Source organism: Arachis ipaensis, chromosome B02 (genome assembly GCF_000816755.2).
Source record: "Arachis ipaensis cultivar K30076 chromosome B02, Araip1.1, whole genome shotgun sequence".
In the NCBI taxonomy this organism is placed as follows: Eukaryota; Viridiplantae; Streptophyta; class Magnoliopsida; order Fabales; family Fabaceae; genus Arachis; species Arachis ipaensis.
In genome coordinates this window covers 77164313-77171078 of record NC_029786.2, presented here as the reverse complement: position 1 = coordinate 77171078, position 6766 = coordinate 77164313, and the positions used below count along the sequence as shown (strand labels likewise).

The 6766-nt window shown below is 39.1% G+C and overlaps 1 pseudogene; it reads left to right on the top strand.

Moving 5' to 3' along the window:
* On the top strand, positions 3138-6704 carry LOC107627408 (annotated as a pseudogene).

Genomic DNA, 6766 nt, shown 5'->3' with positions numbered 1-6766 from the left:
GTTCACCGACTCTACCTTCAGAAGCCTGGTAGCCAGTATGAAGATCAAACACCAGTTCACCTCGGTGGAACATCCACAAGCAAATGGACAAGCCGAGGCAGCTAATAAAGTCATACTGGCAGGATTAAAGAAAAGGCTACAAGACGCAAAAGGAGCTTGGGCTGAGGAGCTCCCCCCAAGTGTTATGGGCTTACCGGACGACACCACAATCTGTCACAGGGGAAACACCCTTCCGACTTGTCTATGGCGTGGAAGCCATAATACCAGTAGAAATCGACGAACAAAGTCCAAGGGTGATCTTCCATGATGAGGTCGAGAACATACAGGGGCACAAAGAGGAACTTGAATTGCTCCCCGAAGTCCGAGAACAAGCCCAGATAAGAGAAGCGGCATTGAAGCAAAGAATGACTACCAGATACAACAAAAAAGTCATTCGAAGGAGTTTCACCCCAGACGACTTGGTCTTAATCAGAAACGACATTGGAGCCAACAAATCTGGGGAGGGAAGCTCCCTGCTAATTGGAAGGGACCATACAAGACTAGTGAGGTCTTAGGAAAAGGTTATTACAAAGTGACTGACTTAAACGGCACCGAGATACCTAGGTCATGGCATGCTTGTAATATGAAAAGGTACTACAGTTAAAAGCGAACTCCACTCCCTGATGTACTCTTTTCCCAACTTCATGGTTTTTTCCCAAAAGAAAAGGGTTTTTCCTGAAGGGGGTTTTTAACGAGGCATCACAGTAGAGACTAAGGGATCATAAATAGTCAAAAACCCTTAGTAGCAGTAAAGTACCTTCGCAAATAAATAAAGATCTTTTATCTCTTATAAATTCCTTCTCGCTTTCTTTCTTTCTACGAAACGCGCTGACTTAAGCTCGACAAAGCGTGAAAATCCCATGAACCGACCTAGATGGTCGTCAGGATAAAACGACGAGGTACAAGTCGGTGTAAAGAGGTTATAAAGGTCGATCGTGATAAACTCAAAAATTATCTGACTTACAAGTCGGAAAAACCGAGAAACAAAGAAATGCATCTCAAAAATAACCTAAGTCATAAGAGCTCAATAAATCAAAAAATTGAGTATAAGGAATACCAAAAAGAGACCAGAAAACCTATCGAAAGCACTATGGCAAAGGCTGTCCCAAATCCTTAAGAAAAATTTAAGAAGGGACAGTCAGCCAAGAAAAAGGTTTTTCGAAACAAAGATCAAAAAAAGGTTTTTTCGAAACCTAAAACAGAAAAGCATGCGCACAACAGACAGAGAAAGGTAACTTAAACCCTTATCCAAAAAAGGTATCTTTTTGTTAACGGCCATAAAAGGCCAAGAAAATGTCAGCAAAATACCACCACAGCATAAAAATAAATAGTTTAAAAAAGGGAGGACCCACAGGCCGGGCCCCCATATAGCCACAATAAATTTTTCAGTTAGGAAGGACGTCACCACCAGAGCTGGGAGGAGTAGTCGGAGCACCACCAGAGTCAGGGAGAGTAGTCGGAGCACTATCAGGACCAGGAAGAGAAATATCCATAGGAGACGGAGTGGAAGTTCCAGGAGCCTTTGAAGAACTCAGGGCATCTTTTGGTCGGGGAGGGGACTCCATTATCCTCTGCCCCCGAGTCTTTAGATCAGACTCGGTGACATATTGGGGAGAGGGATGAGAAACGATAGCTCCGTCGACCACAATCTTATCCGGATCCAAAGGAGAGAGATCCAGGTCGGGAGCAAGAACCCCGACCTGTTCTTTAAAGATCCTCCACGCTTCTTCAGCCTCGTCAGCAATGGAGTCCTCCAACTCTGCATAGGCATCCTGAGCTCTCACCAAATCCTTCTTCACCTCCACAAGGTCCTCGAACAAACTTGAATAACTCTCCTGCACCTTCTCCCTCAGGCCCTCCGCCATGGAACACTGGGCCTGCAACTTCCTCTCCCTCTCCTGGAGACCATCCCTCTCCTCCTTCAATTCGGTGACCTCCTCCCTCAGCATCTTCTCCTGCCCTTGATATAAGAGAAGCCTCCCTTCCAACTCTTCAACCCTCGAGGATGAACCCAAGGAGCTAAGGGGAGTCTTCTCAAAAATATCCAGAAACTTAGTGCACACTCCTGTCGCCCTGATACTCTCCTGAGCTAGAATAGTAAGGTGGTTTCGAATAGAAGCATCATCCATACCTATACGAGTATGAGGATAGATATGCTTCCGAACAAACTGAGGCGCATCCACCTTGGCCTCACCTTCAAAAGAAGAGCTAGACTCTAAAGTCTTGCGCTTCTTCTTTTCTGGCTCAGGGGAAGATCGGGGAGGAGGGGGCGACAGAGAGGAGGCTGAGGAAGAAATGACAATAGGTCGGGTGGGGGTCCCCAAATTGTGAGAAGGGGGAAGGGGAAGGAAGAGAAGAACCAGCTGCCCTGGCGCCGCTGACTTTGGCGCGGGACCTCGCCTTGGCCTCCTGAACTCTCTGGTAAGACTCCCTGGACTTCTTCTTCGCCATCTCTGTAAAAGCAGTTAGGAAGCTAAAGTTAGTAAAACAAGTCAGAGAAAACAAGTCGGATGATATGATAAACAAAACAAAAATCTACCTAGTTGAGCCTGGACAAAGGTCGGAGACCCCTGGAGAAACTTTTTTGTATCCAGGTAGGGGGCTCTCACCCATACTTCTTGGAGGAACCCCACAATGGCCGCCTCCACCTCATCCAAATCATCCAAACTATGTTTCTCACAAGGAGAGGCCTCTAGCCAGTACAGGAGAAAGCGAGGAGAAGAATTCTCATCCAGGAAAAAGGGGTGGTGACCCTCTATAGCTTGAACTTTGAAAAAAAAAAATTTGAAGTCATGGAAGGACTCGTCAAAAAGAGTGAAGACTCTCCGACCTTGTATAGCCCGGAAAGACACCCACTGTTGTTTGTTATTTTGCCCACTGAAGGGTTTAGTCATGTGAAAAAGATAAAAGAAAATCCTCAGAGAAGTCAGAAAGTCTAAAACATGGCTGATAAATTGGTAAATTTTCAGAAAATCCCAAGAATTAGGGTGAAGTTGGGTAGGAGCAATGCGGCAGTGACATAAAACAGCTATCTCAAAGTCGGAAAAAGGAAGGAAAACACCCAAGCGGGTAATCATGCTTTCATACATATAGAAAAAATGAGGGGCTGCCTCAGAAGCCCTTCCAAAACAAACCCGGTCTTCCGGACCCGAGGCAACCAACTCATACTTCGACTCATCCACATCAGAAGCACAAATTCTGTGATGAGTGTGAAGGTTGGTGATGAAGTCAGTATCTACAAAAGGTTCTTCCCCCAGAACCGTGACATCCACCCATTGAGCAAGGGTTTCTACAGAAGACATTTTTTCCTAGAAAGGGATAGTGAAACCTACAAAGAAAAAAGAAAAAAAAAAGGATAAAAAACAGGTTCCCTAAGGGCCTGGAATCAAACAAAACAGAGTCAGTAGGAGCCTACGAGCCAACCCTCCTCTCTAAAATAAAAACATGCAAACGAAAGCACTTCGTAAAAAGAGAGTAAAGAAAAACTAACCTTTGCTTGAAAAAGGATAGGGGCAGAGAAAGAGGAATTCCTTCGAACAAGAGCTTCTTTCGAACAGAGGAGAGGAAGTGTGAAAGTTTTCGGAAACGAAGCAAGGAAAGAGAGGGAAAGTATTTATAAAAACATTAGGGGCATAATGGTAAAAACGGAGGTCGTCATTTAAAGAGAGGCACCGTTCCCAATGTAACTGATCCCCGCGTATGAATACGCAAATTCCTAACGAACGCGATGTTTGATTAGACGCGACTGTTGAGAATTTTTAAAAAACACGTCGGTTCTGAAAAATCACGTCGGTTCCTTATCAGGTCGGCTATGGTCCCGAGTTAAAATACTCGACCCCAACCCTTAAAAGAAATTGGGCTCGAGTAGGGGCACTGTTTATACCCTGACCCAACGCTAAGGCCCAGGTCTAAAAGAAAAGCTCAATCCAAGGAATTGGCCCTCATTTCACACCAACTTTCCCCTAGAAGTCAATTCCAACCACGACTTGTTCTAAGCAAGTCGGGAACGAGGATTAGCTGGCAGATAATACTAAAATAACTGCCCCTAAAATCTCTCAACCCACTTTCAGGAGCCATATCTCAACCTCCCTAAGATAAAGGGACGGTTATTCACCTTAAAAGGTGGAACTACTTCAACGGTGGTTATTGGCTCCCAATATAAATACACTGACACCCCTCAGGTATCTCTAAGTCCCAATACTCTCTAGACCTGCTTACACCCTTGCTGACTTAGGCATCGGAGTGTTTTTGCAGGTATCACCCCCCATTCACTCACACCCATAAGTCGGACGGAGACCCCAAAGGCGCGAGCCCCTTCGAAGGCTTCCCTCCTCAGATGATTGGGTCAGCCTAACGAGTCCAACCCACTAATCTCCGGTTACCCATAGTAACAAAAACTAATTTAAGTATTTAAAAAAAAAAATCAACAAAGATGGTGTATGGGTATTTTGCAGCCTACATTTAGTAAGAAGCAACGACATATCTATTGATGACATCTCAATCTTTGGTGACTTCAACATACCAAACAATGATGGAATAGACATTGAGGACTCAAACAAACACATTAATCACACGGTGCCACATTGACACAGGGGACGATGCAATTTCTCCAAGGTCATCAACAGGTCCTGTTCACAACATTACAGCCACAAACTGTTGGATTAGGACCAAATCCTCTGCAATAAAACTTGGTAGTGCTAGTTTCTTTGATTTCAACAATTTTCTCTTTCACAATATTACTATTGTGGATTCTCATAGAGGCCTTGGATTCCAGATTCCTGATGGAGGTATCTTCTTTTATTTTTCTTTCTTTCTTCTATTAAATACATTCTCAAATTTAGTATTAGAACACTTTTTTTGGAGTTAGGATTAAGAAAATGATTTTTAGTAGAAATTCTTAAATACTCCATTATATATATATATATTCCTCTGCACTCAGGAACGGATTTACAGGACGAGTGGAGGCATTCTCCAGCTTTTTTTTTTAAAATTAATAATAATAAGTTATTAAATATGATTTAATTTTTAAAAAAATTATTTAGTATTTAGTCTAGTATAAATAAAAATTTAATCTAATTTAAATATTAATAATTTTTAATATCTAAAAAATAAGTAACAATATTAAAAAAATCTGAAAAAGATATTATTAATATTTTTTAATTAAATAAAAATTTTTTCTTATTGCAACCGTCTTTCTTGATTCATTTGGTATTAATTCTCGCTGTTTTAACTGCTACAATTGAGATATATTTTTTAACTATAAATATTTTAAAGAATAACTCAGAAACAAGATGAAAGATGAATCTTTTGCTAATTGTCTTTTAATTATATTTAAAAAAAATTTGACACATATTCTATTATCGATGAATTTTATGAAATGAAGAATCGACCCCTTCGTTAATAAAAAGTACATACATATTTTTTGTATTTTAAAATATATTCTCTATTGGTATATTTTTGTAATACATCTTACATTATATAATTTTTTGCATAATTTTTTAATATTATATATGTTATTAGTTCCCTATGATAATATTTCTGAATCCGTCTCTACCTGCACTGATTTTAACCACAAAATCTATCTAAAAGTAAAGAAGAAAAAGTATAATAAAATAAAATTCAACTAAAGAATTAATTATTTTTAATCAATATAAACCCTTTTTTTTGAAATGATTCTTTTATTTTAAATTGTAAATCCTAAATCTTAAGTTTTAAACCTTAAATTTTAAATTCTAAATTCTAAATTTTAAATCCTAGATGTTAAACTCTAAATTTGTTTCACTTTGTTTTATCACTTTTAGATATTCTTTTTACTTAAATTTTAAATGTTTTTATTGCTCCTAATTTTTTTTTTAATATTCAATTGGTAGTTGTTGATTTATCGACATAACATATCTCATTTTAACATTATCTTAACTTCTATCTATTTAAAATATCTACATGTATTTGTCTTCCCATGCATAAACAAGTGAACAAAAATAACATGAAACTATGAAAGCATATCCATTACCAATTGTTATAGTTTATATCACATGAGAATTTCACATTAATGCATGGATTATTTCAATTAAAATAAGATGCTTTGAACTTTTTTGCAGGAAATGTGAGTGACATTGTCTTCTCAAACATAAACATAATAAGCACAAGATACTATGACCCATCATGGTGGGGTAGAGCTGAGCCTATATATGTGACAACATGCCCAAGAAACTCAACCTCAAAGGAAGGTTCAATCTCAAACATAGTTTTCATCAACATATCAGCAAATTCAGAAAATGGGGTATTCCTATCTGGCTCAAAGAGAGGGTTACTAAGGAACTTGAGATTCATCAATGTGGATCTCAATTACAAAAGAGTCACCAATGATTCTGGTGGGTTATTTGAATACAGGCCACAGGATGCCAAGAATTGGTGAAACATAGAACAGTAGGGGTGATGATGGAACACATTGAAGGTATTGAGTTCAAAAATGTTAATATGAGATGGTCATATAATGATAATGATAATTTGAAAGAGTGGAATAATCCTATGGAGTTTAGGCCTTCTACTGTGAATAACATTACTTTTTCTTGATTTTCATTCTGGATTGTACACAAACAGCAAGTAAAGTGAAAAAATGGTTAGAAATTTAGGAAAGGCAATTGCTTTGTGCATTTGTAGAATAAGAAAGAATGTGGATCTTACAATGAATCACCATAGCTTTATAGCTTCTAGATTGAAAGTTTGT